The sequence below is a fragment of the Phalangium opilio genome, unplaced genomic scaffold, assembly GCF_054372755.1.
Source record: "Phalangium opilio isolate 3A_F unplaced genomic scaffold, DU_Popi_V2 ptg000075l_1, whole genome shotgun sequence".
Taxonomy (NCBI): Eukaryota; Metazoa; Arthropoda; class Arachnida; order Opiliones; family Phalangiidae; genus Phalangium; species Phalangium opilio.
In genome coordinates, this window is record NW_028324184.1 from 334,133 (window position 1) to 360,406 (window position 26,274).

General features: G+C 35.2%; 1 protein-coding gene across 3 annotated transcripts in view; it reads left to right on the forward strand.

Annotated features, from left to right (window-relative positions):
* The window catches only part of LOC149658573 (G protein-coupled receptor dmsr-1-like), a 118,685-nt gene that overhangs the window by 84,252 nt on the left and 8,159 nt on the right, over nt 1–26,274 (forward strand). The window contains exon 1 of one of the 3 annotated variants that reach the window (XM_089844153.1): nt 13,675–13,867. The exons of the other annotated variants lie outside the window; for them this stretch is intronic. The gene's annotated coding sequence lies outside the window, so the exon portion shown is untranslated. Of the gene's footprint in view, nt 1–13,674; nt 13,868–26,274 lie in introns of those variants that run through there. 3 annotated transcript variants of the gene reach the window in all.

Here is a 26,274-nt window from a genome sequence, read left to right on the forward strand (position 1 = left end):
TTTTCTGAAGGTAAGAGTCTTTTTTTATACATTTATTAGTAATAAAAACATTTAAGGCGAGCTAAGCCTTGGTCATGGCCATAATGTAGAAGTAGATTTGGAAATGGAGTAATGGCATCTCCGAGGGTTTGACTTATTATGCCCTATAGTGAGTTAACATAGAGTGCCACTCATCCTTATGATAGTTCCAATATTGGCCGCTAATTTGCCCCCGATAGATGGCGTTTTATACGGCTACCCCCAGAAAATAGCGGCTGTCTGCTCGTTGACCCTTCCGCGTCGACCTCCCATTGAATTGTGTATCTACCCTTTTAATATATCTATGGTAACTAACGGAAAAACAATGATTTCTTATTTAATTAAGGGGTCATCCCTAAAATTTAGTCCTACCCACACCTTCCGGAATGACCATGATATATTTTAATTAAGAAACTAACACATCTCACCAACCTAAGGAGAATAAACTTTAATTAATAAAACAATAATTTACCTAACATTAAACGCACTCTACAACATTCGTAACGACGTATATACGCTCCAGTTTATTTTAAGGATAAGATTATGAAACTTAATTAAGTTTAGTAAGCACTTAAAGTATCCCCGAATAAACTGTATATATGCAAACCGAATTAACTTATATTTACATTTAAACTCAAAATCTCTATAGCTATCGTCTAGTGACTTTTAAGTACAGTCGCCAGGATAGCCAACACATCAAATAACGCGCCGCTCTCTAAATTTAAATGGAATCTCAGATCTTCTCTTGAATAATTAAAATCGACGGCACTTGAAAGCGATACAAAATGTCCACCCGTATGGAATGTTCATTGCAGAATGAAGCAACCCTTTGACTCCCACAAGCTCTTAAACAGGATCAAACTAGGGTAGCTAAAGTATGTAAAAGTTTGTCTTCAAAATGTTATATCGAAATTCGTTTTGAAGAACTAAAAGAGAGATGAGAAATCCGCGGGGTTAGCTTTATCATCAAGTTTTCCCGCTCTTTGACTCGTGTGCAGTTCGCGGTTCCCGCTCTTTTACCCAACAGCACGTGCATTTAAAATTTGGAACGAATTATACGAGTAAAGACAGGGTTTGTTTTCCCGCCTTTCTCAATCCAGAGTCATCCTCTTCAAAACAAAGTCCCGGCATCTTAAATTTCGAATTAGCTCGGGTCCATTAGCGTTTCATTCTTTCTTAGAAAACTGTGGAAAGCAAGTAACGCGGGGCTTTCAGATGGGAGGACAGGACAGGACAGGACATTCTCTGTTGCGCGTGGTCGTGCATAACGCCAAAGATAATTAGGGAAAAGAGACGTTAAGCCTCGGTTCCTCTTTATACCCATCTATGACCAGAGTTTTAGATGAAGATGGACGTACATTTTCTTCGCGCCGAATTTCCCTCATACATTTTAGGATAGAAACTGCATGGGTAGAAACGTAACGTATTTGTAAACTCGCTTATTACCACCGGACAACAAATATCTAATGGGGCGCAAAATTGAAGCGACGGTATATAGTATACGTCATCTCATCACCAGCGAGATTTGACCTAAAACCTACGACCCTATACTGCCTTGATGACGCAAGGTTTCCAAAGGATTGACGCCATTTTTGATGGATTAGCCTAATATTGGTTAGGGTCGCAACTTTCACAGAATATATAGAGTAAATACGATGATGGGTATACATTGAAAATTTTATAATGAAGACCTTTAAATCGATTCTTATATCGCCTCACTTTATTTCAAAGTAGACTAACTAAAAAAGGAGTATGTTTTCAAGGGGATGCTGGTATCCGAAGGGGAGCTTAGGTAATAGGTTTATTGGGGAATATCAGAAGAAAAAAAGCTGCAACTTAGTTTAAGTAAGAAAAAAAACACTACAAGTGGTAGTAGAAACTAAAATTTTCGAAATTTTTTCCCCATAAGTTATTTCTAATATCCCGTTTAATCGATGCCCCTGATGCCTTAGCCCCGAAACCGTGCACACTTCCGGAAAGTTTTTGGTTAGGGGGAGACTGGCTAAAATTCAATTTCCTTTGATTATTACAATAATCACTACCGCACCTAAAGACAAGCAGTTTCCTTCACTTTAATTCTTTATTAAAAACCCGAGCATAATAACAAATGGATGGTTATATTTATTGTAGTACTATCCCTTCAAGCCCAGGGAGAAAAAATAAATAAAAATAAAACAATTTTCAAAAAGTGCCACATTTATAGGTCTCGAAAGAGAGAAAAAGAAGAAATAAAAATTTCATCTAAAGTTCAGGTTGGTTTTTCAACAAGAAAGAAACGTATAGGACTGCAGTATATAAAAAAATACCCTAAAAGTCCCACAAGGAAATTTTTGGATTCCCTAAAAACGTCCTCGGCCGCAAAAGAAAAACTTCTCTTCTCTAGAGCAGAGAGACATTTCCCAAAAAATATAAGAAATGAAGGAAACCTTTTTGGGCACGCAGTGAATGTTTCTACATGATCGATATACTAATAGCATAAGTTCATAAGATATGTTGGCCATAAGTTTGTCGCTTAGAGCTTGTCTAAGTCATAGATTTTTCCTAAAGCGACGTCTGGTGACTAGGTGCTGTCAAAGGCTTAGTAACGCAGACTAAATAGGAAGATGGAAGTCCTGCAAAACTAGATATGTGAGTCGGTAATTTACCGTCCGTAAATTACCGGTAATTTACCAAATACCGCGTAAATTACCGATTTATATCTTACCGTAATTTTAGAATGGTAATTTACCGGTAAATTACAAAATTACCGCGGTAATAAGCCTATTAAAACATAAAATACCATAAATTACGGTAATTTTTGTAATTTAATAATTTTAATCGGTAATTTACCGTTAATTTTTCGGTAATTTACCCGGTAAATTACCATTTTTAAAAATTACGGTAATTTCACATCTCTATGCAAAACCATTCTCGCTCGTCGTTCTCAAACTAGCTCTCAGAAAATCTCTAGCATTACGAAGTCATACTTATGTAACATGTCTTATAAATGTATGTTAAAGGTGTATAGAAGAGCTGCGGAGTTACAAAAAAAAAGAAAACTGAACCAAAGAGATGTCTAACCCAAAAAAGTGCAAAAAGGCACGTATAAGATTACAGGCAAAAAAGTAGACTCGGATATTTTCCACTTGTCTATTTTGCGGTAACGGCAATCTTTTCAAAATTGTTCCATGATATTCTTGGTGTAGCAACCAACAAAATATAAAGAGGAATATCTTTTTGTTCTTTTAAAAATGGCGCACTGATCCGCGTGAGGGGATTTCATATGGCCTTGGTGACATTCTTCAAAAACCGTTAAAAGCCATCTGTCCAAGGATTAACTTTTCCATGCATGTCTTTTTTTTTAAAAAAAAAAAGAACATATTTTTCAATTTGATACAAAGATATATACTTTATAACGGGTTTTAAGAGATATTGTAAAGGAAAAATGGATGGATGGGTTTGTGAATTACAGTTGTATTACAGCAAAACTGCAAAAATGAATGGAAAGTTTCCGCGCAGGGTGTATCTTTTACTGTATTTACTAAATTTTAATTATTTTAAATGAAATCCTTGAGATAATAAAGGAAATTGTGAATTGGGATGCAGTTATATAGAAATAACTAAAATACGACCTTCAACTCAGGGTTAAAGGTCACGAAATTTAAAACAAAATTCGTACCCCATATCAAAAAATATATTCTTTGAAAAAATAAAAATAAACTAGATCTCAAAGTTATAACCAACAGCCTATATCTCGTTTTTTATACGTTAATCCAATAAAAAATTCAAATTTTCAAAAACTTACAAGGCAACTTTCAAAACCTAATTTAAATAAACGACAATTTTGACAATATAAGACGGTGTTGCTGCCACCAAGAAAATCAGGGTCAATATTGTCGATACCTCGACGTTACGGCTTAATTTACATCGGTATATGAATATTGCATGAACGAACAGCCCTTGTTGAAAAAAAAAAAATTCGATATGCTAATAGACTAAGCGTAACCATGACCTACCCTGCGTGTCATAGGGCATTAATTCGTTATAGACATGAGTTAAAAATAAAAAATGGGAGCGCATATAAATAAGTATACTTCAAGTCAATATAGTTGACTAGGTTTCGTCTATATAGGAATTCTATGGGGTGTAACGAAGATGAACGACTTTTTTACTAGCGTTTTATTAGAGTCCAATGGACGCACTCGCCACTTCTAACTGACAACAAGAAATAGATTAAACCGATGTCTTAAAATCAGAACAGTCCATCTCTCTCCAAGGTTATATACCAGCTATTTTACCTACACACAGAATAAAAATGCTGTAAAATAAACACTATGGTAATGGCAATAGCGTATGCCATCAAGATCATGTTAATTTAATTGTACATCCTCCCTGTTTTTAATACCGTCAACAATACTGTTTTTCTATACAGTGAAACTAACAGTTTTAAGTATTAATTGTTCGTGTATTAAGGGGCGTTCGTAGCTTTTAAAATAACCGCTTCAGAGGTTGTTTCAAAGACAGTCTTAACCGTTGATTATATTGTAGGGGTCAATGAAAAAACCAGCACTATATGCTGTTTTACTACCAATAAATAACAGTTACATAAAATGTCTGCTGCTATAAAACTAACAGCAAAATATGTGGTTTTAAACTCACTAAGCACTGTGGATTAAAACGTGGTTTGCTGTAAAAATAAAACACATCACGCTGTTTCAAACCGCTTAGAGTACACTAAAAAATAGGGTTGCTGTAAAAATAACAGCTCTTAGAACAGTTTTAAATCCCGGAGCTTATTTTGATAAAGACGCTCTTTGCTGTTAAACTAAAAGCACTCAAACCTTTATTAAAAACATTAAGCTCTGTTGGTTAAGATGCAACTTGTCATTTATATAAGACGACTAGCTGTTTTTAACAGACTGTCCATTAGGGTAGATTTATACTGGTTGCTGTTATACACTCTAAGAAAATGCGGTGTGCTTTAACACCTTTAAAAGTAGTTTATATGGGTCCAAATTTGACACCATTACAGGTGTTCATTTACACCCCAGAAAGGGTTTAATAACATTTATTTGAGCAATTAGTGTCAAAGATAAGAATAAAATGGTGCAAGAGAGGTTCAGTTTAACACCTTTTTAACTCTTATATCGAAGTAAAAGTTAATTGTTACTCCCTTATGAGTGTTGTGCAATTCCTTAAAGGGTGCAGCATAACACCTTTCCGAGTTTAAAAACGCTTTCTGAGTGTCGCATGACACCACTCTGAGTGGTTGATTTATCAGCAAATAGCGCTATTTGCTTAACAAGGTTCAACCTTGAGAGAACTTAAGAGGACAGTTCTAACAAGCAAGGGTAGTTCTCGCATTAATATGAAACTACATAAAAAGTTTGCCACTTGATCGACTATTCGACTTAAAATCCAGCTTGAAACTGCATGGTAAGTTGGTCATTTTCACCGACTTAATAACTTCTGAAAGAGGCAGAAAGTTATAAATTAGTATAAATGCATCGGGTATTAAATTGGTTTTGGAGGCCCTAATATCCCAGCAGTAGATACAGACGTATTCGTCAAATTTAATAATCTCTTTTCATGAAGAGTTTTTCGAGCACCAGAAACGCGTTTGACCTAATCTACTCTACCATATTTAAAAAAAGAAAATTCATGGAAGTGCGAGAACTTGGAACAGTTTGACACTAACGACGTTTTTGAAGCGGAAATTTCTCTAACTGTAACTAAAGTGGACGATTTAGAAGTTAGTGTACGGATTTTTTTGAGGGGGCTAACTTTGAAATTTGGGGGCGCTATAGCCCCCATAAAAGGCCTAGCGACGCCACTCCAAGAGTGTCGCATAACGCTTTTAAAAATGTCGCCTAACACGTTTCAGAGTGTCGCCTAACACGTTTTGTACATTTTCGGTCAATTTGAGAAATAAGTAGGTTGAAATTATAATGAAGAAGAGAAATTGCAAAGTTAAAAATTTGGTCTTAAAATTAGCAATTCACTGACTTTCCAAAATATTTTTATTTTCATATGGGTCCTTTCATGATAAACGCGGACCTTTTCCAAAAGGCTTAGCATGGTTAGGGAAGATTAGGTTATATTGCTTCAAGGTTTAAAATAAAGTGCTTCAAGGTTTAAAGTAAAGTACTTAATGTTCAAATTATAGTATGCAAAACTTTAATTTACGGTGGATTATACAGTAAAATATACGTTAAATTTATACTTAATAGTGTAACTATCTGTGTTTTCAATTATACACTACTGTATTCTTCACGGCAGAATACTTTTTTCCCGGAAAACAGCAACGTTCTATTAATAATAACATATCCTGCACTTCCGTTTGAGAAATAAAAACTAGCTGTTTTTTCCACAGTCGTTAACATAAAAAAACAATGTTTTGCTGTAAATTTAAAAATAAGGTAATGTAATTTCAAAAAACAGCGACTACCTGTATATATTAAGGCTTGTTAGAGGTTTTTCTGGATAACAGCATTAAACAATCAAAAACATGGTGAAAAGTATTGTTTCTTTGACATTAGTTTCTCAGTGTGTAGGCATATTTCCTTAGAAAATCTTTTTATAAAAACTCGATCGCATATTACAAATTTAGCATCGTTTTTGCTAAAATTTCATAGAGGGAAAATATAACAACTTCAACATTAGTTAATTAATCCACTTCCGTTTCTATACCACCTATATCGTCATTTTGTCCAAACACTATCTTCGATACCAAAAATTCAACACCCGCTTTTCCCCTTCATCCCTGGGGTATACACGTTACATAAGTTAAGGACAAGATACGGAAGTGGGTTCAAAATATATATCTAGAGTGAGAGAGAGAGGGAGAGAGAGAGAGAGGGGGGAGAGAGGGGGATAGAGAGAAAATATTTCTATGGCCCGCTATAGTAAGTGACCTACAAAACAGAGCAGAGAATGGAGGCTTCAAAAGTTATTGCTTCTAGCTAGAAGCATAAAAAAGCTGGCCCTCTTGAGCCACCGTGAAGAAATCTTTTACTAGGATGAAGGCAAAAGAGGAAAGAAAAAAATGTCAAAACTTTGGGGTTGTATCGGTTGAAGCTAGCTAGCTAGCATTCTCCTTTCCTTTTGATAAAATGACGAAGTGGCTTCTATATCGCGGAGAAGGAAATTATGTGAAATATGGCAGCTCACCGGAGATGTAACCGGTTATCCCTTGTACAGAAGGAGCTGTAGTAATGGGAGGAGAACTTATACCCTAGTTCAAGTTTTGACCTTTTCAGTGGGATCTTCAGATAGTTTTTTTAGTTTTTTATTTTTAAGGACACTGAGGAGGACATGGAATTCGGGAAATTCACATCATTTATCAAAACTGAATGATTGAGATAAAACATTTGTGACAGTTTGCTAAGCCTAGATAGTTGTTTAGATTTAAGATGTCTTCCAAAAGAATTTTACAAAAAAAAACGTAGCGAAACCTCACGCATAATCAAATCGATAACAAGCTCTAATCAACAGAGCCAAACATATGAACAAATATTAATTTACTTAAAAGAAACAACAGTTGATATAAATTGCAAAAAAAAACTGAATTATTAACTTAACACAGGATGTAAACTTTCCCCCTGAACTTTAGTGTATTGCGGGTTAAACATTTCTACAGGCGCGTATTGAAAATATATGGAAACCCGAACGCCTAAAAGAGGGCTTTTCCTAAATGTTCAATATGTCCAAAACACGTAATATTTTCACTCATCTAGTTTTAACTGTAGAAGCTAACCTAACCATTGCCATCCAAAGCCTCAAGTATATCATTAATCTCCAAGTTCTCAGTTTATCAAAAGTTAATTCATAATGAAATTGTCTATTAGTTATAGAATAACGACAAGTATTTACTTGAAAACCCGTAAACACTCTTTTACTTCCAGCCAACAACGTAAAGTAGCAATCCTAAATCGGGAAAAACTTTCTTCTTAGCAATCATTTTATTGGAAATGGCGAGAGAACTCATCCTGAAAACATTTATGATAGATTGCGTAATGGGAAAAAAGTAGGGGAAGAAACCCGGGCTCCTTCTCCAATTCTGACCGTAATAGCCACGCGCCGCCAAAGACCAATGTGCCACGGAGACCACCAATAAAAATCAGGGAGATTTAATAAAGAGGAGTTTGCCTTTTCATTTTACTTTAACCAACTACTTTCGAAAAGTCAAGAAATTTTATCTTATCTTGACTTACGTAGCTAGTTTTTAACTCTCTCAATTTTGTAGAGCATCTGGGAAGAGTGAATTATATTAATAAATAAAAATTAAGCACTGTTTACGCAATAGTTATAATTTTAATTTGTCTAATTAATTAAGAATTTGGTAAAAATCTTTTCTAATGGATATTAAACTTTAAATTATAAAAACCTTCAATCATTGATTGAAAAATAAATTTTTGGTTTTCAGGCAACTCCTGTTTACTTTGTTAACTCCCTGATAAAACGAAACTAAGTCTGAGCTAGTGAAATCGATCAAAATAAATCATATCAAAGAAACAACCAATAATCATTTGCGGCCACATACTTCCACGATACAAGACTTTCCTATTTACTTGGGGGTTTGTTTGTTTTTATGTTTCGTTCAAATGTTTCACGGGTTTATCCCAGCGGAAAACGTTCGGTTTTTCAAATATTCTGTAAAGTTCTCCTAAACGCTGTTAAGCCTATTAGATTTCCAAAGAAAAACAAAAAGACAGAACAGGATAAGGGACGGGGGGGGGGTTGGTTTTCCCTAAACTTCAGAGCACTTTAGATGATTTGAAAAACGATCGACATTCAATCATTATTTTCTTTCAATGGAAATACCAAATTTGGTTGCGTATATATACGCTTTGTTTTGTTTTCTCTGTATAGTTCTTGAAATATATAGCCTAGCCGAATTTAAACTTCTATTCTGAAAGGAGGTTTTTTCTATAGTGGGGCTTAGTAGTTCGGTTCTATCATAAGTATATCGGAAGTCATAAGTTTGACAAATAAAACAGCCTTGAATCGAAAATGAAAAAAATATTAATAGCAATATATATAAAACCACATTCTTATGAATCTTACATTTCATCGTCAGTATTATCTCGCAAAGTAATTAAGAAATCATAGTGAAAAACGTGTGCATTTTTAGATAAAAGAAGAGTGCTTTGGTTCTTAAAAATGAGGGCTAGTGGAGAAGGAATTAATTTGAAAGTTGCGGAAAGAACAAGAAGCAGAAGCTCTACGGTTGTCAAAAATATGAAACTTGGGGTACCCCTTTGGGCTATGAGAGATTCTTTCAGTGGCTACCATACTTGAAGCATGAATTTATATAATATTACCAAGAAGTTATATTAGTATCTCAGAGAGAAGGTATAAGATGCCTTTGTATTCGCGCGCCATAGTCCCAGTCCCCCTTTCAAAATACAAGGGGGGACGTAAAAGGAGGCGCCTCGCCGGGCTATTTCGCCTCTCCTCAGTCGGAAAATATGACTGTAATTTTCGTCACTCGCGTCGTCGCGCTGACGTGGGTTTTCAAGAACCAATGAGATGCTGGTTGTAATTTAGAGACGGGGATTAACTCCGGACCTACGCTTGGACTGGAGATAAAGCTGGAAATCTGGCGAATTTATACCTTCTCTCTGAGATACTAGATATAATTCTTGATATTGCTAAGAGCGTTTAGGTGCATGATAAGCTGGTCCAACTACTTTCTCAAATAACTTCAACACGCCTACTAGAATTAAATGGATTCATTTTTATATCTATATATTGTATTATTTGCGCCGCTCACTTTTTACTCTGACGGATTTGACATACTTTCACACAAAAAGAAAAAGGCAAAAAAATGTATTTAAAAAAAAAATAGAAACGTTTTCAATCCGACTGATGCAGCCTAGACCAAAAAAAAATTATTTGGGGTTTTTTTTTATAACAAGCTGTTTATAACGGTCTCATAATTTAATCTTTGATAGCCGTAGGATTACTTTTAGGGCATTCTAAATGGGACAAAAAAGAAAAACGTTTGAGGTATAGAATTTTATTGGTGCTTCCATTCGATTTAGTGGAGTGGAGTGCTCGACATCCAGAAGGAGAAGGAGAAAATAGGTTTAGCAGTAAATTGAACAATGCGAGTCTTATCTTCTGATTTTAGCCTGTTAGTAGGTAGTAGATGTTGAAGGAGAATGAAAAATATATCAATAAAATTTTGAAATAGGTGTAACGGTAGAGATTTACGTATAAAATCCCAATTCCTGCATTGTCATTCAGAAATTAAGGGGATGTTCTTTAGGCGATTTGGAGTCAGACATCTTCTATGACATTGTTTGGAGTATTTTACGGATGACCCCTTAAATTATATTTTTAGGGTACAAATGCATTCGCTATTTGTCTTATATTATTTTTGAAACAATGTAACTATATTTTGTTAAAAACTTAAAACCTATTACTCTGAAGACTAAATTCATTTGTTTCCTTACTAAATTTTAAGCCAATAAAAGTTTGTATGCCTATTTGTGCAGCTTTTAAAGTATCTGTGGCATGTAAAATATTTTTCATTTCGAGTCCATAGATATAGCGAGTGGAAGAAAAATACCTTTGAGAGAAAGATACGCCTGAAATAATACACTCTCAAACATTTATATAAAAAAATGTATCTTTTACAAGTAAAGGCAGCGTTTTTCTTAAATTTTGTACAAGATTCATTCGTAAAAATAGAGCCAAAACAGCTTCTTAGGTATAAATTCTCAAGAGGGAAAATGAGGTTTTCGAATGGACGCTTTTTGATCTGTACGGTTCGATGCCCGCCGACAGAGGGGGCTCCCTACCTCCATGCATATTCCAAATTTCCGATAGAATAAAGAAATTTTTCCCTCTTTTTCCTCAGTTTTTCCTTCATTTTCCCAAAGTTGGAATAAAAAGCGTATGTTATGGTATAGCGCTTTTTTATAAAAAAATATATATACATATAAGTAAAAAGCACGGGGTATTGAATTTTTTAAGAAAGAAAAATTCAGGCTTTTTGAATAACCCCCCCCCCTATATATATTCTTTTGTATATCATCATACCCCCGCTGTTTATACCATATTATATTACACCAGAAAATGGTTTCGTACAAAATTTAATGAAACGCGAAAATACAAAGAAGAGAGAGAGAGAGAGAGAGAGAGAGAGAGAGAGAGAGAGAGAGAGAGAGAGAGAGAGGAGTGTAAAATTTCACTTCTTTAAAAAGTTAAAAGGGTTGTTTGAGGTTAGAAGGAAAATAGATAGCGTAAAAGATGCCCTAGTCCCTGTTAACTCGTCACTGTACCGTTAGTTAGGCATTCGTGACTTGATCAGGGAAAATATATGAGGGAAAAAAATATATCGGCTTTCTTTTACTGGAATGTTTCGACATTTGCGTGTAGTTAATATATAATTTCAATCATATCTCGTGTTAAGAGTTTCAGGAAGTGTGGGAGATTTAATATACAATGGGCGTTCTATCCCGCCTTTTACAATCTAAAATATTCAAAGTCTTCTTCATAGTTTACTTTAATTTATATTTAAATACCCCAGCGAATTGTCAACTAACATCCCACGCACGCAAACAACCCTCTTTTATAAAGTGTGATACATAAAACTCTGCAGGTAACATTTTTAAAAAAGATTTACTCTCCTCTCTCGGGTATTTTTTTTTCCCTGAACAACGCTCTAATATCACTCTAAATTCCGAAGTAAATTAAGCCGAAGAAATGAAACACTATAGTATCCTACCACCTCACTCATTAAATTGGATTTAAGTAAGTGTATTCTAAATTAGACTTTCCCTTTAAACTGAAATAAGTTATGAACAATAGGGCTTACTATTTTTTTACTTCCAATTCCTAGTCAGAGTTACAAATTAATCTTTTGTTAAACTAAAATATTTATTCACGCTTGGGCACAATTTCGAACATAGATCTTTCCGTAATAATTTAGTAAAAGGCAATGAAAACCCGGAGCTTCGAAACCTTGGAACTCGAATAACAAATCTGTATCCATCTTTTAAAGCTTTTAGAGAAATATTTTCGATGGGAAAAGTGCCTACAGAAGCTTTCTTGAGCTATATAGTCTTGAATTATTTATCCCCTTCCTAAATTTCACCGTGTTTGACGCTTTATAAACAAGATATCTCTAAGGAATTTCTTGAATAAATTTCCTGAATCTGACTGCAAAAACCGCATTATACGTCGTTGAATCTATCCATCGAGTCGATACACGTTTAAGCAGACGATAGAATCACGTGACATTACCCAATCACTACTCCAGAAAATAGTAAGGCTGTAATTTCAAAATATAGTTCTTGAAGAGCCCTACATAACGCATTGTAAATCCCTTTAAACATGCACGTATGAAGAACTGCTGGATCACTTAATTTATTTACTCCATTAAATTGAGATAATCTTCACAATAAATCAAGTTGAACATTTTACGTATTTGTAGTTACGACGTATTTAAAACGTAACACTAATATACATATATAAACCGCGTTTTTGAAGAGATCATATGCCCCAAGATGATAACACTTTGGTATTTTGAGTTTCCTATATACAATACACGAAAGATGGGCTGCGAGTGAATAATAAAGTGTAGATTCCTTTTATTTGTTCTTTGTGTAGGTTTCTCGTTCGCTCGCGCCACGCCATATCATTCGAGACTAAAAACCCCGTAGGGTACTTTATAAAAGATGGATTTAAATCCTAACCTAACCCCTGTTTCCCCGATCTACATCTTATACTATCATCTCGACTCCGCCCGCATCTCTTCCCAGTGCATTGTATCGAAATCCAAGCCCCCTTATTGATCATCGCTTCGGGTAGATTCTTAACCCGTCATAAACGTATATATATAAAAGAAAAGGTCGTGACCTTTACGTCATTACACGTCATCACCCCCATGATTTGATGGATATACTGGGGCTTTAGATGGTCTTATTTATATAGATACAATATCACGCGCGGTTATAGACATGTAAAGTATGTTTTTCAATGACGTAGCTGCGTGGTAAAAGTTAATGTATGGTCAATTAATAAATCGATTAAAAAAAGGGGGATATCACGTGGGTAAATTGTAACCTCAAAATAACGGAGCGTGGGAAAAAGTAGATCCCAAAGACACCGCGTGCATTTTATCAAAGTTGTTATAAATTTGAACTGACCCCTTTAACTCAGGAAAACTTCCAAAATTCCCAGGAACTTCAATGTCGCTTTCCAATTTGGCCATAAATCTTCAACAATGTAACATTTGCGTGGCTTCGGCCTAAACTGGACAGGCTTTCATTGTAGAAAAAGTGATCTATAAACTATAACCCAAAACATGTCAACAACAGCCCTCCATTACATTAACCATCTAACACCGAACAAACTCTGTATATAAACGCTCGACTTTTCCAGCAGTCACTAACAGTTAGAAATGACGCTGAAGCGAAAATATATTGACATCCCAACTACTTTAACTGTATCTTAATGTAACACGGGCAATAAATCCATGGGTTAAGATGGCTACTTTTCTACAACCCTTATCCCTCTCATTCCCGCCTTCGCCTTCATCAGCTCCAAAACGATGGACATCAACAAAGTATAACACTTAGTAACTTCGCAAATATAAGAAAGTGGGATGATTCTCAACACAACACTGGATTTTTTTTTAAACTTTCCCACTTAAGGGCCGGCAAGTAATCTACAGCCTTGGTTGGTCGGTATACCGGAAGTTCCTAAGCTAAAGTAACAGTATCCCTTCGTTGTACCCTTTGGGAGCTCCAAAAGCAATTACTGTACGAGCTGCACTAACGGGATTTAATTAATAATTTAGTGTAAAGAAAATCTAAAAATGATTAGGCTGTGATTTAATAAAGGAAATTATACTTCGGTAAGTGTTCTTCTGAACTTGTACATGTACTCTCTGTTGTAATGGCTTTGGAAGTTATAGCGCGAGCAAGAAACGGGACAGCAAGCAAGCAAGCGGCATCTGTAAGTGACGTTAGGCCTTGGTTAGGCTTAGCGCCCCCAATTTTTCCATATACAGCAATGGACGCGACGAATCCTACGACAAATCCCGCTGTCGCGAACAAAGTTATCCGTATGGATAACGGGAATGAAGTACATTAAGAAGTATAGTTGAGAACTTGAGACGTTCGAGTGACGGATTTAAACTTCACTAAAGTTCATATTTTAACCGCGTACGTGTTTAGCTGTCCCCTCCCTGTATGGGAATAGGAATGGGATGCAGTAGCAGTCAGTGTATTCGAATTTCTTCTGTCAAGCGTTTTTCGGTCAAAGTCAGGAAGACAATCCCTATCGTGGGTGTGACCGCCTTGAAGCTTAAAGTAAGGGTGACATATTTTTTGACAAAGGCCTAAGGTGAAGATTTTTAGCTTTATCCCACGTGACTTTAAAGAGATGACGAACATGGGCGAATATTTGTAAATCTTTCCGCGATATTCTAATTTTGTGAAATGCATTTCTCTCGAAATTTTAACTCAAAATTTCACTTATTTTACGAAAAACCCGTGTCTTTTTCACTTTAATCGCAAAAATTTATGAGCCGTGGAATTTCTTCTGTCGATATAGATAGATTTTCGCTAGATAAAATCCTGAATTATGAATCATGGTGGGGCTACATTGTTATCGAAGCTCAACTGTCATTTCGGGGTTATCACTCATATTTCTAACGAACGCGGTTTTTGGGGACATCGCCTTTTTTCTCAACAATAGAGGATAACCGAGGATAACTCAATTTTCACATAAGATATCAAGTTTTCCTAAACAAAACGTTACATGTACTAAGCCTAGACTTAGAATTTAGCTTTTTTCCATTCTTTTTACAAAACTGCTAGTCAAATTACATTTTCAAAGATTTAACGAAAAATATATGACCCCTTTAGAATATTTTAGTGTTCAAAGGTATTGGCTCAAATATTACCCTATACGTTTCACGTTTTAAAGTCGTCTGCTCTAACGTCTGAACAGAGAAATTAAACTAAATTAACATTATAAATTTGCTGACTGTAAAATCTCTAATAAACTTCCCATCTCTGCAGTTATGATTATTAATCCTATTTTCTCCATTCAATATCACATCCTTTATAGAACTCTTAATTAATACTTGTATAGTATTAATTCAATCCCAAAATTTTCCAGGAAATTCATTGTATCTTTTAACCCCCATCATTATTTCGCTTGAGGAATAATTAGTAGATCAAGGAGAGAGCGCCGTAGCAATTAAGTACGGTTTGATATTTATAACCCAACTTAATTATATTGTAGTATTGAAAACTATCATTGTGAGCTTATTAAAAGCCAGAATACAGAGTGTATTAGTCCCTCGAGAGATCAGAAATAAATTAGATTAAAGTTATGAAACTATTAAAAGCTGGATAAGAAGTTAAACTAATTTGATGAAAACTTCATCTTAGTGTAGGAGCGGATTAATAGCGCCTTCTTTACTATTCAATTTGATTAAAAGTTAAAATTTATAAGGATATTTTTGCAGAATCACGTGTTTTTCCATCTAAAAATCTTTAGAAACCCATTGAAGTGTATTAAAATAAAGTGTAGAAACAATAGCTATAGTCCTGAAAATCCCTAGGCCCTATACGTTTCCAATCCCAAATATCTGTTATTAGCAAAAAATAGTTCAAAAGTGGGGTTGTTTTATCAATAATTACATCACATGGGCATTATAATTTGAAGTTCAAACTATATTCGAGTACTTAAAGAGAAGATGTCACGCGTCGCGACAAAATGTCGTTGAAATGTTTACTACTACATTTGTTAATCTACGGAGACTGGTCCTTTAGTTTAGACTCAGAAAGGGGCGTTCAAATGGATTGATATCCCAAGACTCAACCCGGAAACTCACAAACGGAACGATTATTATACTTTATCTCTTTCAATGGGAGTTTGAACTGAAGCTAAACCTATAGTAAGGCGATTTTTAAGTAATTTGAAACGCATTATCTCAGCTTTGAGTATTAGAGTAAACTTATCGACGAATGGGAGGAGAATACGGTTGCGGAGTGTATTCGGTTTTGGAAGCTTTTCAAATTAAATTATCCGAAACAACGTTAAGATTACAAAATGGCGTAAGGAGAGGTTCCCAACACTTTAGTCTAGTGTTACGCGAGAATGCATACAGCTACTAGGAATCGTTCTGTCCCCTTCTCAGTTCCCAGGCGCACGCAAGGTGCAATGGCGAGATACGTTGAGTGAAAATGGCTACTACACAATGATTCCTGTTAGCTGTATGTATCCTTGTCTTATTTTATTCGAGACTCGAGAAGTTTTGAAGGAAATTAGGGTGAAAGGGAGCATGCGTTTCAACAAAAATAATGAGTACTCACTAGCTGCGTTTAGTTGTGGATCGAAGTCGATAATTCCGTTTAAATGCAGGGTTCCACGATGTTTACGTGTAATTGTGCGGAAATTATCTTCGAGCACGTCAGTCTAAAGAAAAATGAAACAAATAAGACCAAATTAGATCAGAATGTTTCGTTCGCTTTGTCTTAAGACTAAAATAGGCCTAAATATTTCTAGATGACAATACCTATTTAAATTCACATGAAAGTAAGGTTTCATTATTTATCATTATAAGCCTAGTAACTATCTAATATTCGTATCAGACTTAAAAATTCTCAATTTACACCAATGTTTTTGAATATCCATTGAAAAATAGCTAAAAGTGAATTTAAAAGTTTTAAATACGCCTACAAACAGGTCAAGTATGAAGTAACTAAGCTTAAATACGTAAAATATGCCTTGATAAGGGAACTTAAGCAAAGAAAAACACCAAAAAATAGGCCTAAACTTCAAACTTTCCAGACGATTTTTTTCATACTGCTTCGTTTAAAAAGCCATTCATTTTGACTTATTTTTAGACCAGATTTGTAATAAATGGGAGCGTATTACTTTTATTAGGACACGATCTACTCATAAATATGTGAACTAAAGCTAACTTAACTAAATATTTGATTGGAAATGGAGTCGTCTCTCTCGATATAGCCCAGACCCGATTATATACTCGGATTATTTGACGCCCTCAAAAGCTTTTAATTGAAAAGCCAATATAGTGAGTCAGGCGGCAAAGCTCATCACGACTCTCTTTCCCGCAAAATCAGAGAAACGAAAGAATTTTTTAATTTTTTCATTGAATAATGAAATGTCCATGACACCCTTTGAAGTCCACGTTTTGTAATTAAAGTATATATTTTAATTAAATTTATAAAATCTATTTAAAATTTATTTTGATTGTATGTAAGTTTTCAAATGGTCGACATAAACTAAAATTTTAAATAGCAAATCATGACGGAGTTGCACGTATTCAATGGATATTGATAGAGATTCACGCTACTAGATGACTTTTATGTTCTGAAGCAACTCGGAGGAGGTTTGGATTTAAAAGGGCCTTCATGCTCTTAGCACCTGGTCGATTTTTCGGGGTAGTTCTCGGATTACACTTTACTACAATTGAAATGATTCGTATTATTCCGAATTAATCGGATAATTGTTGGAGCGGAAAATTTCTACCAACGCCTTTTTACACGCGTCGCTAATTTCTCGACAGATTTCCTAATTGCGCTCGATTTCAGACATACACGGTATGTACAAGGCGCGGAAGAAAATCAGACGATAACATCAAGCCGAGATTAATTCAAACTTATTTTTACCATAGACAAAAGATTTTTTGTTCTTCTAAACTTAAGACGGTGTAAGAAATAAGAGAAGATTAAATCAGCTTCAATATTAGAGCCCTACCTAAGTAAATACTTAAAAACTCAGTTGTACAGAAACTGTTAAAATTATTAAAGGTACCGAAGAATTTTTTTCTAACTTCTTGTCTGGCTTCTGAATAATTTTGAAAAGTACCCGTATATAAAAGGAATTTATGATTAAAAATATCAAAAAAAAAAAATAAATAATAATATATTTGAATTGAAACCATATCGAAGTAACTAGATGCATGTACTTTGACACTAAGTTTGACCCTAAAAACAGAATGATTTTATTTTTTTGAAGGGGATATATATTTATATTTTCTTATCATTTCCTGATTTGAAAGGAAGCCTTTCAAGGAGATTAAAGGGAAAAATTTTTAATTTAAATAGGATGTAAAAAATCGTTTTTACTTTTTTTAATTAAGTAATGTTTCCTATATTTAAAAATAAATAAATTAAACAGACTAAATCATATAAATGAAAAATTCCTGATAATAAGATACCGCACAAAATTGAAATAGGCTTAGCGGCTTAATTTTCAACTAAGTTCACTTTGAAATTAAAAGAAAAAAAAATATTCTAGGGAAATATTATATTCGCAAAAACATGTTTACCCTTGGTTCAATTTACTAGAAAAATTTCTTTTTTTCTAAGAAGTAAAGAAAAAACCGTACAAAAAGTTACAAATATAAAAACTAATCCAAGAATTCACGAGAAATGTCGGGGGAGGCCTTAGTGTGGACGTCATATCTCTGAAAATATGATGGTAAATGACTTCCAGTCAGGTATATATCTACTTCCCCCGTCTCTTGGGGGATTGCGGCCCACCTAACCACCATGAATGAAGAACAAACAGGGGATCCTTAGAAAAGGCATTAGGATTTAGAAATCACTTCTCCTCAGCTTGTAACGTGTTCGGCGATCCAAGTGAACGTTGAACCAAGTATAAGGGGGGCGGAATGATTAGAAGATGGACAAATATCCCATAAGGGCGGAGGCAAAAGACCAGCTAGGACTGTCGAGGGAAATCGAACGGATAGAAATAAATGTGGAGACTTGGGAAGTATCGGAAAACGTTGAATAACTGTTTCAACACCTTCAATATTTCGTTTTGCAAGACCAAACAAATGAAGTTAGTAGCAAGAAAGGCGGATAGACGAGTCAGAAATCATTATATCAACGCCTTAAATTTCATTGGCTCTATTTCATCGGATAAATTAAATTGTAAAGCTATACGCTTCTTTTAAGGAAATGAAACCGGTAAAGATAAATAATGATAAGAGGGATAAGATGTTAAGGGCCTGATGTAGATTATCCCAAAGTTATATCGTGTCACTCCATCAAGCGTTTTCATCAACATCTTAGTTTAATACGTATCTTTCTGTTAATCCACTTCCGATATATCCATCAGACTAGCTCTATTTAATCGGACAAATAAAATGAGCGATTCCCAGAGCGATGAAGGACTCCCGTTGGCTTTTTCCCAGGCTTACATCGCGACAAAAATAATAAGAGCTTAGGTCAAATAGAACGATCATCTTAATGACTACAGTTCAATTCGGGATGACACGAAGGAGCTATCGGGATAAGCGTCAGAGCATTTTTTTAGGTTCTTTGCTTCTTGCTGCGTGCGCTTACACGTTAGGTTAAGTGTGGTCACGTGCATACCCTAGGGACTTTATTAAGGCCCGTATCCCTCTTGGAGAATTCCAGGTCAAGATGACACATTCATATCACTTAAAAAATATTATTTCCTTCCTTATTTTTTTTCCCAATGGCAAATTTATATTGATTTTCGTCGATTTATAAAATGAATAGTCTAACCAAGAACCTAAGTACGATCTGAGAACTTGGGGCCAAATGTTCTCGCAGACCTATCGCTTGGTTTCGTCAAATAAATTGCATGTGGTACAAAAGAACGAAGAGGGGTTCTTCCAGGACACATTCCGTGCCATTTACTTGATAAATGTTAGATATGAAAATTTACGATGTACATATCCATTAATGGAAAACTTTAAAACTAGGGCTGGAATATTAATGGTGAGAAAACGGTCACTTACAAGTTTAATTTCAATTTTGACGTTGAGAAATATATATATTTTTGGACTCTGTTTAAAAATATGCGAACTATATACACTGTGAATTAGATTGTTGCAATGTTAAGACAGAACTGGACGTACGGACCAGCGATGGAGCTACTCTGAAATGAAATTCCAGACGCGCAAGAGATTTCTACGTCACGAAGTAAAGAAGCTTTCACTTCAAGACATCGCCTTCTACAACTATATACCTTAACCTTAAAAGAATCGTTTGAATTCTCATTACTAATACCGGAGGGTGTTAAGTATGATTTAGGAATCGATATATCTTCCATTAGAAAGTCCCAAGGTAACCATGTGTCAAAATTACGGAAGCGGCAACGCCCGCCTTATGATTGAGAAAAAAAGGAATTGGGAATTTTATTTTATGTTTAAAATGTGACAAAAAGTCGGAAGGTAGTATTTATGCTTCCTAAGAGATTGGAGGAAAGTTAATAAACTACCTGTCCAGTGATAATATTAGGCCCTACAAAGGTTAAGTTGGTCAAACACTTAACGTGGAATGAAAGAATTGGTTGTGAACGTATTGCGACTGCATTTTTTGCAAAAACGTCTGGAATCCTTCTCTGGAATAATTCTTATATTTTTCATTCCCTTGGTAAATTGATCACTAAAACGTAAGCCTTTGACTATAAACTGAATTAAGCTCCGTATTCACGGATGTATTCGATTCCAGAAACTTACTTCCGAAGCTGTTAGCCCCACGAGAACGTATATCTTAATAGAAAGCATTGGTCTGTTTTGGCGCGACCCGCCCTTTAACCCAAATAACTTCAAATAAGTAAAAATCGTGTATGGAATGACACATATCGGAATTATCTTTGACGTTTCTAATTCCCTGGCGCGGAACGGACTCGGCGCGCGTTTTTCTAGCTGGCAAACGGAAGACGCCATGCCAGGGATAAATAATGAAATGAAAGAAAAACGAGAAAGCGAATTATTTCTTTTCATGCGCTCAAAAACATCAAAAGAATAGAAAAATTCCTAATTTTTTACTGACATCCCATGAACGCGAGCTAGGGAACTTATTGGAAAATGAATGCATTCAAAGCTTTCGAGAATATGTCCGTAATATGAGCGCTAAACTTACGATTAAATATTTCAATAAAACATAATTTTACAAGGAATAAGCTGGGTTAGGGAGCGGAGCTATGCAGGGTCACGGGTGTTTTGGATAAGTCTGCCATAGATTAAGGAGGGATGTTCTTTGGGAAATCGCTTTTATGACATTCTCTGTAAAATCGAATAAATTCAGGCTGATCTCGAGTGAACGTCAAATGTCCAATTAGAACCTTGGGGCTTTATTCCGGTGTCCGGCGAATAGATGGAGCATGCGGCTACATCGGGGAAGGGACGTCGAAGCTCGGGCGCTAATGGTCTTGACCCTTTCCATCTGATTATTATTAGTAGCACGATTCTCGCGACGTAAAAGGATTGCTCCCGGAAAAGAATTCCAGCCCCCATCCCAAAAACCCCACGACTTAGTTCTTATATCAAAGTATCCGGGCCTTAGTCACTTCGGATCACTTCGTTAGCTAGAACTAGGTGAAACAAGTCGACGTCATAACAGTTACTACGGCCCGTATACCTATTGCTCTCAATACGGCAAATTCACTTATAAAAGGTTACGTTGCATCTCGCTGTTTGGAGGATGTTCACGATACGAAATATTTATAAAGATAAGCCCTATCTCTCAACACGACATCAACTATGGAAAACTAAGTCTTTCTATTTAGATCAAAGGGATGCGCTTTAAGTAGCTAAGACTAGCTAGAGCCTTCATCAATTAAGCATTCTAAGAACCAAGGAAAGTAAAATATTATAAGTAATTAGAGAATATTTGGCTTCTCGTCCCACGCATGCCAACAAAGGGTTTGGAAAATATCGCTTATGGTCACAATCTTAGGTCAAAGAAAGAATCTTAGACTCGTAAAAAATGTCCGACCACGTATCCATATCGGACAAGGATAAATGCGGTGTGGTCAGCTTGCAATTGTCTCAAAAATAGTGGGGATCAGATAGAAATGGGATCTTAGCCATTGTGGGTTATAGGGAAAGGTGGTGGGGGTATTACACAACTGACGCGCGTTAAAGGTATGTCTCTGACACGGACGGTTAATGGACGCGGGATGCTGATAAAATAAAAGAAAAAGATGATAGCGGAAGAAAAGAGAAAACAAAGATAGACGCGGATAATAGCGGCCCGGGGAAAGAAAAAATAAAAGCCAAGTTTTGAAGGTGCGGGTTTGTTTGGTCGATGTTGGTTTACAATGCCATCGGAAGATCACGTTTTTGAAGTAAATAACCATAAAGTATTATTTTATTTCAGAATTCCTTGACCAAGTTTCCCACGTTTAACTGTGGGGTCATGTTGATGTTCTCCCACATATCATAGCGACAATTATTCCGTATTTTAATCATGTAAATAGGATTTCATCTATTATAACTAACCACTCGAAGGCAAAATTCACGTTAAAATTAAACCTCTTTCGCCTAAAATTTCAATCTTTTCCAAATTTTTCCTGACTGATTTTGCTGATTACTTCAAATCATGATCTTCGGATAATAGTTAGCCTTTTCTTTACAAATTGTTCCTGCGCTCTAGGCTGTCCCCTTTTTTCTCACTCTCACTCTCCTTCTGTCTCTTTCTGATCCTCAAGATTTTTTCTTGCACGGGACAAAATCCCAGTGGATAAATACTTTTTTGAAGGTGTGGACATTTTTGATAAGAAATTCGACAACTTTATGTGTTGGGAGCGTTATCTTTTTGTACTTCTTATAGTTTCTTGGGAGTTGTTCGCTTAGACCGATGTTAAGGTCAGAGAAAGATAAAGGTAAAAAAAAATGAGAACGGAAAACATAGTACCAGAATATAGTTGAGTGGTTGTGAGATAAGTTCCAAGGGCGGTACGTCGGTCGGTTTTGGTTTAAAGATAAATCTAGCAACTAGATTTCCGTTACCGGTTATGTATACTGATACGGCTAAAATGCTGTACGTTTCAATCAAGATTATAATAGGTAAGGACAAGAACTTGACAAAAAAGGGACTGTGGTCTTGCAAGGCAACCAGGACAATGATTTCTAATTTAATTAAGGGGTCACCCGTAAAATACTCAAACCATAACTCGAAAGCAGTGGCAAGGACTGCAAAATGGAGATAAAATTTCCATTAAGAAGTTAAGAACATCCCCCTTAATTTATCAGAAACACCCTGTATATTCTTATATTACCACTCGTAAATAAAACATGAAATACATTCAGTAAGAATTGAAGCTGACAGATAATGGGCCTCGAAACATTTTTGTTATATTCGCACTTGTCAAAAGTTATTAGCTTATGCTATAACAAAACCACTATCATATCTGATCCCTTGAAAATGAAGGAAATTTTAACACATCCACCATAAAGATGCAACAAGAACTAGCCCCCACTCTTAGGAAAACGAGTCATAGTATAAATATAAGTCAAACGCCTTTATCCTCATCGTAAACTCCGTTTGAACCCACGCGTCCCATCTTTTTCTCATCATAATACACCTAATTTCAGAATGTTCACGAATGGCTAAAAGAAAGAGGCAAATCTGACTGTAAACGTGACCATCAAAATCCCATTTGTTTCTTTTGTTATCACGATGGGGCAACAAAAATAGCGGTAATACGATTGGGCGGGTAGGATGTAGGAAAAGTCTTAGGGAAGGGTAGGCACCAACTTCTAACTTGGGCCAAAATGTTTTTCCAGTAGTGATTTTTATTTTCCTATAGTTTGTTGACGACCCATAGCTTTTTGAAGAAATGGTTAGGGAATACTTCAGTTCTAAAACCATGATTAATCTATAGCTCTTACCGCAAGATCCGCCTATAGATACGTTTAAAAAGAAATGGATACACGATGGTTTCTATTGTTACTGTAAATCATAGAGAGTTCGCGACCCATTTAAGTCAAATAGCTATGACCGACCCTGAACCATGATTTCGGAAAGAATTAAGAGTAAAATAGAGGATGGAGGGAAAGGAGAGAAAATCGTCCTGTCATCTTCTCTCCACTAGTGATTTTTATAGATTTTTCATCTAGGAAGAGAAAGTTTTTTTGTTCCACTGGTTTTAAGATATTTTTTATTGTCTTATTGATTTGTATTGTATGTCCGTCATTTTTTTCCCTATAACTTCCAAAGTTCCCATAGGCTTTTACCGTTGTATTTTCTTTTGCTTTTCACGCTGAACGAAGCATTATTTTTTTTTTGGTTTTGTTTTGTTAAAAAAAGGGGGGTGGGAAACATTTTCTTTTTTCTGGGTTCGGGTTTTTATGAGCTCTGTTTTACAACTTTTTTGGATATGGGAGGAGTTTTAGCATAAGTTTTTTATGGTAATACGATTTAAGAAGAAGAAGGAAAAAAAAGACAGGCTTTTTCGCATAAAGATGCGCTTGAACTTTGACCATGATTGTTGCTCATGATATCGTTCCTGAGATCCCATAACACTTTTTTTTTATTTCAGAATTTATAAGTGCATGGGTTTAAAGGCTTTATGGTTAATGACATCGTTGTCCTTTTAAAGCTATTCTTCTAAAGTTTATACTACTTTGTCGGACAATCAAAAAGTAATAAATTCAAAAGTATACTATAGAGTCGTTTCAGCCCATGTTATCTTCCCATATAGGTAGTAACACAGTCAAAGGCAGGTTACTGAAATAACTCTATATGCTCTATGGCACAGTTTACCCCGGCTAACCCTTCCCTCTATTTGTTCTATTTCGGTGGATGGAATGTGTGTATACGGAAATTCCATGGCGTTACGCCTTGCTTCATTGGTAACCAGGAGCGTCTACATTCCCCCGTGACTAAACACGTGACTATTCCTTTGGGAATTCAGATCAAACTGGATCAAGGTATCGACCTACTTGCTTTGAATAATAGGGATAGGTCACTTTATCTTTCAGGTGGTTTAATTATTGTGAATCTAGTCTATTTTGTCTGTTCAAATTTAATCTCATCTCCAATATATTCACGATTTTAATATTATAATAAATGTACACTTAACGACATAAGATTGTCATTACAATGAATAGCATTGCTTTATTTTTATTTTATTACGTTTTTAACGACCATATTATGTGCATATTTTCACATTTAAGTTCTACTAACTGATTAAAAACTCCAAATAATAGCATTAAAATAGTTTTTCGTAGAAAATGCACAGCGAAAAAAAATGTATATACGCGCATTATTATTTATAAAAACATAAAACCCGTCACATTTACGTGGCCATAAACATAGCAATAAAGAAAATTATGATGACATGATGTTTACTTTCGTATATTCTCCACTCTTAACCCTTTAACCTAACTGCAGTTATTAAATTTTTCCTCTTAAAGTTACACTGTATGAAATAAATCTAGCAAAACATATACGTAAGATTTTCACGGTTGAAATATGTTAAGTATATAATATTAAAGAAATGTAACCCAAGAAGCTGCGAAAAACAAAACAACTAGACCCAGCGCTTTTGCTACGAAGTTGAAATTTTTATATAAGCACAGGGTTTCTTTTTACTGAAGTACAAGCTCGACACCATTTATATCTGGAAACTCTAGTATAAGAAACGTATTAAAAATAAGTTACACAAAGCCGCTTTTAAGTTCAGGTCAACACCATTCTTATTACAGTTAGTAATAAAATTAATTCTCCGTGACTCTAAATTGAATTAAATGCTTTCTTCGAGAGTTTTGTTCGTTCAATCAATTTTGTTTCTGAATTATTCAACAAATACAATTCAGGGAATGTTAATTAGACTTAAGAGAGTTAGTTGGATTCCACTAAGTTCACTTTGCGTCAATTTACAAGAAAACAAAAACAATAACAGAATAGACCAAATTTGGACTTTTAGAACAAAGACGTTAGGCCTAATGTTGCGCGCCTTATTTTTGTCTTTATCCCTAAGCCTTTGTTTCTTAAGACGTGGCTTATACTTTATCAAGAAGCTTTTATATTAAGCTTAGTTCAAGGTAATAAAAAGATAAAAAAGGCGACAAGACTATCATTCCGAACAAGGAAAATGTCAATAGGGGAATAGAAACCGCAGCGTCCAGCTTTCTAAACAAATTAATGCTCTTAAGTTACAAGAAGAGGGCGGTTTTCCCGTTGGTTCTCGAGAAGCTAAAATTCCTTTAAAATGTTTTCAGTAATGCTTTCAAGCTCCCACACGTTGTAAAGAAACACTTTTTTCTCATATGAAGCGGCTAAATTCCTACTAAAAGACTAAATGCGTTTCTTTTGTACGTTTTACGGTATTAAAAGGACCATAGAAATAGAGACTAGCATCCCTAGATCCGTCTCAACTCCGAAGTTATAAAGTAGATTTAAAAATGTGTTTTAACACTGAACTTGACGCGTGAATTTATTTGATGGTTTTTGATAATATCTAGTCAATAAACTTCTAATATCTCTCTGAAAAGGGGCATAATTATTC